Here is an 11509-nt window from a genome sequence, read left to right as displayed (position 1 = left end):
GGTTGCGGAACATATTTTTTTATAACTCAGAATCTTGAGCTTGATTTGATCTGCTAATATTCCTAACATAAATTAGTACAAAAAAGTGTGTGTGTGTGTGTGTTTTTTTTTTATAATAGTGATTGGCTTAGGCTACACATGCATTTGGAGTTATTCCTTCCTTCACCCTATACTCTTTTCTATTCTTTCAAGGTCTATATTTGAGAACTCTAACATGAAAGTCTCAAATTCTAGTTTTTGAAAGGTATCCTAAAAAATAACCTTGTGCCCGAAGAAATATTAAATTTAGATTTAGATAAGATGTAGTATGAAAGAGTAGAGATTAAATTCATATTCAAGTTTAATCTTATCCATATTGTTAGGATGAACAATTTTATATATTTTCATATGTGCTTGAATGATTTGAGCTCAAGTTCGAAGCTGCCACTTAAAATTGAAGTCTTATACACAACTATGTAGTCTATGTTTCCATATGTATACACAAATAATTGTGCGCATGAAGATTACGAGTCTCTAATAGATAATAAATAAATAAAATACTTAAGAATCATTTGGCATTTCTATCAAAATTCAAAAACAAAGCTGAAAATATATAAAAATTTGAAAACTGAAAATAGTGATGTGCTTGTTTAATGTTTTTATGACAAAAAAAAAACTTGATCGAACAAATGTTTATTTTTATCATTGAATTAAATAAAAAATGTATAATTAGGACAAAAAAAAAAAAAACTAGAATTAAGATGTGATAACAAGAAATGATATTATTATTGTTTTACTGAATTATTATATTACAAAACCCATTATTAGTGTACAAGAATAATTGTACTGTATATGGCCATTGAAAAATAATAAAATATTTTTTAAATAATTTTTATTATTTTTCCATTTTTTTAAAGAAAATAATTAATATTTTTATTTTAATTGTATCTTAAAATCATATGTTCATTTTTAAAAATTTTAATTAAAAAATATGAATGAAATAAATGATTTGATTAACAAAAATTAAATCTAGATAATGAAGTATTTAGACAACAAAGTGTTCAAAAAGAATTAAAAAACTAATGTTAGGAACTCATTTTCGGTTTGCAAGAAAGTCCCATTAACATGTTGAAAAGTGATTGGCTCTTCAAAACCCACTCATTTTTAGTTATAAAAAGGGAAAAAAAATTACATTTAATGCTAGTGTCACTTATCAAAAAATAGGTTAAGATTATCCCAAGTTAAAATGTATCCAAATGCTATGCAGGTTCATTGCTAGGGAATTTTGATTGGGAGGCAACCCAAGAAATTTAAAATACCCTCATCTCATTTTGGGAGAGGTCATATATTTGAATTTGAATTTGTATTAGATTTATATAAGATATAGTACAAAATTGTATTAAAATTTGTTCAAAATCACTCACATTCAAATTCAAAGTCGAAAATTCATACTTTTGAAATCTATTTACATTGTATTTTGGAGTATGAATTTTGAACTTTAAATTTGGATTATTTTATATTACATTTTATCTAAATCCGGTATAAATTTAAATTCAAAGTCTCTAAATATCCTGTATTTGGGAAAGGTCTTGGATTTGGATTTGAATTTGTGTTAATTTTGATAAAATATAATATAAAATTGTATTGAAATTTATTCACATTCAAAACCCGTCCCCAAACGTAGCATTATTATGCTTCATTCAATCTCTCACAAAGCAGGAAGTATACAAGGTGTAAAAGAAAAAAAAAGGGTAAAATTGGATGAACAAAAGTTTAAAACGCATGGTTTAATTTGCTTTAATATCTAATTGTAAAAACTAAGTTGAACAAGAGGATGAAATTCATTAAAACTTAATTCAGCTGCTATCATTGGTATCTCGCTACTTAAAATTTTTTAGACCAATTGTACCTCTCATTCGTTTAAGTTTAATTGCTAATGCCTCGTTCTTTATAATTTTTTTTGAAAAAATTAAAAAATAATGTTTGTTTTTTAATGAAGTGAACAAAACAATCTCAAATTTAATTACACATTTGTGAAATTTAACAACTCTTGTCCTTTCTTTCTACTAAGCCAAAGGATTCCCAAGATATAAGAAGAAAAAGGCGGATAGATTTACACTAGTAGAAGGGACTCTTCCAAAACACTAAAAAAGTCTTCTTCAAATTTTACTCAAATTCTATAATTGAAATTTAAATCAAACATAATATAAAATTATATTAAAATTTATTCAAATTCAAATTTAAGTTTTAAAATTTATGCCGATAAACATTAACGAAATTGGATTGATAATTATTTATCATCACCCACCTAGCAAAAGCATCAAACCAAAGCCACTAGAGAGGACAACCAAATAGCAAATAAATGATAAATAGCCACTAAACAAAAAAGAAAACTTTATATAATTAGAAGCGACAAAATATCTTCCAGAAAACTGAAAGTTCCCAACAAGAAAAAAGAATATATTCGGGCAAATGCTTTTCTCAAAGCTTATTTCCCTTTACAAATTTTTTGAATTTATTTTTAAAATGTTTGATAGATCATTTGATGCGTGTTATAGAAAATATATATGAAGTAAATTAGATTCATGGATCTTGGATTTGGATTTATATTGAATATAGATTAGATGTAATACAAAATTATGTTTAAATTTACTCAACTTCATTCAAATCTAGATCCAAGATTCGAAATTCATGCTTTCAAATATAGTGTCATTTATTTATTTATTTATTATATGGATTTTCATATTTAGTCTTGTGTGTAGGAAACCTTAAGTAGTATTTGGGAGTTTGGATTTAGATTTGGGTTTGGTGGATTTGGACAAATTTTAATACAATTTTGTACATCATCTTATCCAAATCCAATGCAAATCCAAATTAGTCCAAATCTAGGACCTGTCCAAACATGGGATAAGGTTAGGGGTGGGCAAACGGTCGGTTCGGTGAAATTCGGTTAATTAACTGAATTAACCAAAAAATTTGGTTAATCATTTCCATTAACCAAACCGACCAAATAAGGGGTATTAACCGAACCTCGCCCGATCGGATTACCTGTTCGGGTAATTCGGTTAATCGAATTTAACCGAAATTATTTAAAACTAATTATTAAAAATAAAATTTTGATGAAGCTTAATTATTTAACATATATTAATTTATATTTTATATTTAATTAATTATTAAATCAGTTAACCGAATTTATATTTCCTATTCATCGAACCGAAAACTGATTCACTGAATTTTGGTGAAGCTTAACCGAACCGACTGAATCGATTTTTTTACCCAAACCGAAACGACCAATTTTGGTCGGTTAAATTGGTTAATTCGGGTTTCCCCGAATTATGCTCACCCCTAGGTAAGGTAATGTTTGGGAGGATAAATTTCGGAATTTGGATTTGAATTTGGATTTGGGTGAATTTGGATAAATTTCAATACAATTTGTATTACAACTTATCCAAATTCAATACAACTTCAAATGCAGGACCTTTCCGAACATGGGGAAGAGTCTTTATACTTGTTATATGTTTTCTATATATATTTAGTCTAGTATGTGTAGAAAACTCTAGACAATTAAGAAGTCTTATTTATGTGCCTCTATGCTACTTGATGCCTATTGAAAATTAAGAAATTGTTCCTAATTATTCTAATAAAAAGTTAATTTTTATGAGTTAATTTTGTGAATCTAATATTTGGTATTAGAGCTTGTTAATCAAGATGACATCAAATAGATTCAATGAAAAACTAAATTTTGAGCATTGAAAAATTCAGATGCAAGCATTCTTTTGAATTTTAGGATATAAGAGATGTTATTAGTTATGGATCAAGATTACACAGAGATGAAATGGGAAATGGTATTGATTGCAGCAAAAAAAAAAAATATAAACACACTTTTCAAGTAATTGATCCATCAATTTTTGAGAAGGTTGTTCACACAAAAAATTAGAAAAGAGGCATGTGATGCATTATTAAAATTAAATCAAGGTGTTGAAAGAATTAAAAAGGTGTGATTACAAACTTTACGATGGCTATACGATTTTTTATAGATGGAGAAATTAAACTAAACTTTTGATTGTTTTTTGTGGACATTAGCTATAGTCAATAGGTGAGAGTAACTTGTCACGAAATAAAGGATGTTGCACTACTTTTAAGAGCATGAGTTTCAGACCTTAAATTTGAATTTGAATAGATTTAAATAAATTTTAATATAATTTTATATTACATTTTATCTAAATCCAATGGTTTTATTATAAATCCATGAATATTAGTTAAATGAAAAATTAGAAGTTGGAGTAGAGGAAGCCTCGTTAAATGCAAAGGGTGAGAAAAAGTCTTGAGAGTACCAAAGAAATCAATATTTGAGAATAATACTTCACACAAATCTCTGGTTTAGTACCATAACTGTAATAAATATAGCCTCTATAAATGATTTTGAGAATTCCATTTGTGAGTTTGTCCCACATTAGAAAATTTAAGTGGATGATGGGTGCTTATATACATGGTTGGGCCTAAGACCCAATAGGCTTAAACTTTTGGGTCAAGTTGGTAACACCCATGTGTATCCAGCTCACCCATGGACTCCTTCGGTGTTAACAAGTGGTATCAGAGCCAACGGCTCGTAACTCGAAGTGAGCGACATCGTAAAAAGTCGAGATGTAAAACTAATTCTCCTGACATGCTAACAGTTGAAGGACCAAGTGTGTGGTTGAGGCCAATAAGGATCATCTAAGCTGGGGATAGATCTAAATAGGGTCAAGACGTGAGAGGTAGGATTGGTTTGGAGGCATGAAAAAATGTAATTCGACGGACATAAGGCACCAGTGGTAAGAGGCTCACTTGAGCAATTGTTGGGGGAATTGGGCTTACTCTCATAAGGAAGACGGTTTCCATTCAAGGGGAAGCAGTTGAAACTCACAAGTGTGGGGGAGATTATTGAGAATTTCATTTGTGAGTTTGTCTCACAATGGAAAATTTGAGTAGATGATGAGTGCTTATATACATGGTTAGACTCAAGACCTAATAAACTTAAGCTTTTGGGTCAAGTTGGTACTCACCCATGTATATCAAGCTCACTCACGGATTCCTCTGGTGTTAACAAGTGGTATAAGAGCCGATGATTCGTAACTCTAGGTGAGCAACATCGTAAAAGTCGAGACTTGAAACTATTTCTTCTGACGTGCTAACAGTTGGAGGACCAAGTTCCATTTAAGGTGGAGCAGTTGGAATTCACAAGTGAAGGAAAGATTGTTGAGAATTCCACTTGTTAGCTTGTCCCACATTAGAAAATTTGAGTGGATAATGAGTGCTTATATACATGGTTGGGCCCAAGACTCATTACACTTAAGCTTTTGGGTCAAGTTGGTGTTCACCCATGTGTATCAAGCCCACCCATGGGTCTCTCCGGTCATAATAAGTGGTATCAAAGCCGACAGTTTGTAACTCTGGGTGAGCAACATCGTAAAAGTTGAGACGTGAAACTAATTCGCCTGATGTGCTAATAGTTGGAGGGCCAAGTGTATGACGGAGGCCAATAAGGATCATCTAGGCTGGGGATGGATTTGAATAGGGTCAATATGCGGGACGTAGGATTGGTTCGGAGGCTCGTGGAATACAATCCAAGTCATGTAAGGCGCTAGTGGTAAGGTCCACTTGAGCAATTGTTGGGAAATAGAGCTTACTCTCATAAGGGAGATGGTTTTCATTCAAGGGGGAATAGTTAGAACTCATAAGTGAGGGGAAAATTGTTGAGAATTTCACATATGAGTTTGTTACATATTGGAAAATTTGAGTGGATGATGGGGGCTTATATATATGGTTGGGCCCAAGACTCAATAGGCTTAAGTTTTTGGGTTAAGTTGGTGTTCACCCATGTGTACATCAAGCCCACCCATGGGTTCCTCCGGTCCTAACAAATGAGAATGATGGTAGAATGAAAATTATAAGGGGAAATATCTAGTAAAGATTGTAGAAAATAATAAAGAAAAATTTATTATGGAGAGAAGTTGCTTAGCTAGCTACCTCTGTGAATTTACAGCGTACACGGGACGCAGATATGGAGAGAAGTTGCCGGCAGTGGAAATTTTCATGTGCACGACGAATCCCAACATAGAGTCGATGACTATGGTGACGAGCACGGTTCTATCGGCAATAGAGTATAATTATCCGCTATAGAAATTGAGCACTTACGTGTCGGGTGATGGGGCGTCGGAGGTAACGTTCTATGCTCTGTTGGAGGCCTCCCCTCTAAGCATTGGATACCCTTCTGCAACAAATTCGCCGTCGAACCTAGATCGCCGGCGGCCTATCCCGCTGCCAATTTCGACCCCATCAACCCACCTTTGCTAGGAATGGTTGGCCAACGTTTCTTAAAAGTATTTCATCATGCCAGCCCAACGTTTCCTTAAGAGTTGGGTTTTTTTTTAAGTTGTGAGAAATATTTTTATTTTTTTTTTAGAATTTAAAAATGTTGTATTGGTTTTAAATTTTTAAAATTATTTTAAAAACATCAATAACATTTTTTTTATTAAGACATTATAAGTTTTTTCAAAATTTATGATTTGAGAGTATATTCTTTAAGAGAAAATATTAGGTACATCAAGTATATACATTGGATCTAATATGATTTTTTTATTTTTATATGTAACGACCAGGAAAATTTTAATTTTTTAAAATAATAAGAAAGATAATAAAAAGGAAAAAAGAAAAAAGAAAAATAGGAGAAAAGTGAAAAGAAATATTAAAGGGAAATAAACAGGCGCTTGTCGACGAGTTGAACTTTCTCGTCAACGAGCAACCTACAGAGCCTCGTCGTCGGGTATGTTTGTCTTGTCGACGAGGGTTTACCGAGAGAGGGTTTTGAATACCTGAATTTCATTGACGAGATTTCAGTATCGTCCATGAGTGGTGTACTTGGGCTTGTCGACGAGTCCAGGGCTTGTCGATGAGTCTGGACGTCTCGTTGATGAGGCCACGTGGCAAGTTGTTTATAAATAGGGAGAAATCAGATTTTCAGTGAGAATTTTATTTCTCCTTCACTTTCTCTCTCTAAGCCATGTCTCCTCTACATTCTCTCTTCATTTTCGTGCCGGATTTAGCCCGATTCGACGATCGGAAACTATCACGAGACTCTTGTGAAGATTCTTAGCAATATAGGCGGATCGGATTTTCGATTTGAGAAGTTTGGGAAACATCCCAAGACTAGGGTAAGTGAGATAATTTAAGATTTTATTATTATTTTGAGGTATTTGGAGCCTATGAGGTATTATATGGGTATTTTTCTGAGATTTGAGGAATTTGAAATTTTTGGAATATAGGGTCTCGTTTTGTTGATTTTAGACTGGAATTTTAAGGAGCATGTAAGGGGAAATATTTTATAATAGCTTTTTAAAAATCTTAAACGGCCAATTTCAGGTATAATTTCTATATATCCAGGTATAATTTTTATGAAACATGCTGGTATTGAGAATACTGATTTTATATATATGTATATTATATTAAGAAAAATCGTGTGGTTTAAACCATTCTTGTTAATTAAATGATTGTGAGCATTGTGGAATGATGAATCATTAAGATTGCGAATAATGTTTGGCTGTGATTTCTGTCTGGTTGATTGCAGATACTGATGTTGTGTATTTTGTGGTAGAACTGTGGATGTGATTAAATGGTCAGGTTGTTATTGATTTGTGTTGTGGTTCATGTAAATTGCATTATAACATTGGCAGTACTATGAGGAGGTCGTTATATCGTATCTGGTATAACCATCATATAACGTTGGCAGTGGTATGAGGAGGTCATTATATGAGCGTTTATATTGGAAAGTAAACATTGGCAGTGGTATGAGAAGGTTGTTTACCTATTTACCATGAATAGAGTGTTTATTTTATAACCTGTGTGGTTTAATTAGTCCTATGTGAACCAGTCCTGTGTGGACCGTGTAATCTGTGTGATTGGTTTGTCCTGTGTGGACCAGTCCTGCGTGGATATGTATGTTGTAATTGACAATCCTGTGTGGACGTGTATGATGTGTGTGATAGAAGTCCTGTGTGGACGATTACCTATTGTGTCAATGTAGACCCTGTGTGGGTATGATTGAAGATTGTATGTTTATCTTGTGTGGATTGTTTGTGATATGCATATATGTGTGAAGTTCTGTGAAACAAATATGGTTGGCTGCGTGTGACTTTAATTAATTAAATATTTTGGGTAAAGTAGATTACTCCACTCGAGGGCTTATTGAGGAAGGCAAGTACTCTGGTAATTATTTGTGGATACCAAAGTAGAGGGAAGCCACTTGTATCTCGGAGACTTTACCTGGATACATAACCTGAGGGCTTACTAAGAAAAATGAGTGCCCTGGTGTTAGTACTAAAATAGAGGGAATCTACTTGTATGGGTGAGTAGGCTTCCCTATTCTTGAGAATTATCAGTAAAATATTTATGTATGTGGGCATGCCATTAGATGACAAGATGTTGAACATGATATGAATATGAGCGTGATATTTTTGCTGCTAGTAGATCATGAACGCGGTTGTATGGATATTTTAATTGTAACGTCCTGCTAATAAAATAAAAATCATTTTTCCCTATTTTAATATCAAATCATTAACCCTAACAATAGAAGGCCAATCATATAAAATAAATCGACACATAATACAATACCAGAGTGTCAAATCAACCCACAATATACAATCATTACTGTTCTCTCGAAACCACCCTTACTGATATCAAGGGTTTACAAAAATATGCCATCCAAAAATACTCACTCTCAAAAAGGGCAGTACAATAGCCCCTCTACCTGCGAGCCTGCTCCGCTCGCCTAGCTGGTTCACCTAAAAAACAATTCAACATTGGGATGAACCAAAGCTCAGTAAGACGAAACATGCTATTACTAGTGTGTGGCCACTGAGCTATAGTTTAGTAAAAATAATATGATTTAATAATAGTATGAATAATTGAAACTGAAAATGTTGATATTACATAATGTATAATAAAACCATTAACTACATAATTTAACATGTCAATCTGTATGAAATTATTTTTCATATTAAATACTACTATTCCTGAGAGTTTGATAGTACTCATAATATCTGAGAAATTTCCCTAAATAGTTGTATGTCATGATTTAACCCCTCATGATAGGGTTGTACGGCCCAAAAGCGGGGCCTATCCTGGATGGCCGACCAAGGTAAGTCAACTGAACTCCAACAGTTTGATCGGCCCTCTCAATCCATATCTGATGGAGAGCCTGTCTCGACGTGGGCATGATCGACCTTATACCACTTACTATATGAGTAAAGTGGTTGCACTCTAAACTGAATATCTGTAGCTATGGTACCATGCTCTGCTGTCTGATCCATCAGGGGTTGACACTATATAGGTAACTAATATCTATAATATACTGTTTTTACTGTGATTTCTAAAATAACCACAACCCCATAGAATTTATCTGAAATTCTAAATAAATTGACTGAAAATCTGATTTCTATATAACTGAATTGTTGTTTAAATATCTGTATATCAGGGCTGTAGACACCCCATTTTTACCCAGGCCCAATATATGTATTACTATTATTATTATTATTGTTATTTTATTATTATTATTATTATTATTATTATTTTATTTATTCTTACTATTATTATTATTATTATTAATTTTCACTAATCTTATTATTATTATTATTTTCTTTATTATTATTATTATTTTTCATTAGTATTATTATTATTACTTTTATTTTTATTTCTATTTATATTGTTTATTATTATTATTATTATTTATTATTTTCATTATTATTGACATTATTTTTAATTATTATTATTATTAGTATTTTTACCTTTATTTATTACTATTATTATTATTATTTTATTTATTTATTTATCTTTGTTATTACTATTACTATTATTATTATTATTATTATTATTATTATTATTATTATTATTATTATTATTATTATTTCTATAATAGTAGTATATATTATTTCCAAAAAAAAAGAAAAATACCATAAACCCAAAAAGGAAATGTTTTTAGGGTTTTTTTCAAAATTATTTTTATAAGAAGGGGGGGGGGGGCTATACACAGCGCCGGGGGCAGAGACAGAGCACAAAAAAAAAAAAAAAAAAATAGAGCCGGGGGCACAGCAGCAGCGGCAACTCCAGCCGCTGCTCTTCATCTTCCTCCTCACGCACACACGGCTGTAGAGCAGCCTTGGCTCATCCATCTTTCCTTCATCCTCACCATACCAGTCCCCACACACAAACCCCAGCCCCCCTGCCGAGACCATCCTCGTTTCTTTGCTGCTGTTTCTCCAGCACAAGTAGCCACCCGAACAGAGCACCATAGCTCCGGCAATTACCCAGCCATCTTCACGGCCACCTGCAACGCCTCAGCCACCGCACCATCCCTGCTCCGTCTTAACCTGATTTCGGCAACCCCAGGAAAGGCCTTGACGCTTCTCTGTTCTCCGCTCAGCAACCGTCGTCGTCGCCGTCGCCCCCACCACTCGCCGTTTCTGCCGTCATCGCCTCGTTGCCTCTGCTCCTGGCTTTTTTGAATCTCCAGCACACCTCCATCGCAGACCCAAATACCAGCACGAGTACCTGAAGCCAGAAGATTCACCACCCTGCTGCCAACATACCAACACAGCCGAGGAAACCCAACTCCAGTAGCACACGGTGAGTCTCCTTGCTCTCTTCACACACACACAACATATATATATATATTGGTTACGTTATTATTATTATTATTTTTCTTATTATTATTACTCTAATATTGGGATATTATTATTATTATTATTATTATTATTGTTTGTGTGTTGTTATTATGATGATTATTTATCATTATCACATGCATATTTAACAGTTATTATTATTATTTTTATTGTTATTCTTTATTTTTTGTAAAGTTTAAATCTTCATTGTATATCATTCTTTTTTATATATATATCTGCATCTAACGTCAATTTATTTTATTTTTTTTTTATTTTTATTTTTTTATTTTTTGCAGGATTTTTCTTCCTTTTGTAGCAATATTTATTTAAGCTATGTAGATTTGATATCAATTTGTCTTTTATGGCAGAATTTTTCTTCTTTCTAATTTTAGGAAGTCCATATTATTTCTGTATTAGTATTTAGGGTTTAGGCCATATTCATTGTTGTGTGTGTTTTAGGGTGTCTTGGTTATTATTGTATTCATTTTATGTTGAATAATTGTAAATTCATGGTTGTGTATTATTTTTGGTTGCCATATTGAATAGGTACACATTAATTTTGGCGATAACTTGTTTCCATAAGCTCAATTATTTTCTTACCCTTTTCATTGGTTTCCATACGTTAATTTTAAGTTCGATTTGTTTCTTTAATTAATTGTTGGCATATGTGTGTTGCATATCTTTGACAGCGTGTTAATATTAAGCTAAAGATCCTATCAGTAAAATATGTATATTATTAGTTAACAATATTTATTATTATTACTGTTAATATTATTCTTATTACTATTATCGTTATTTATTATTATTATTGTTATCATTATGATATATATATATAT

This window comes from Malania oleifera, chromosome 8 (assembly GCF_029873635.1).
Source record: "Malania oleifera isolate guangnan ecotype guangnan chromosome 8, ASM2987363v1, whole genome shotgun sequence".
In the NCBI taxonomy this organism is placed as follows: Eukaryota; Viridiplantae; Streptophyta; class Magnoliopsida; order Santalales; family Ximeniaceae; genus Malania; species Malania oleifera.
Note: the sequence above shows the minus strand (reverse complement) of the source record.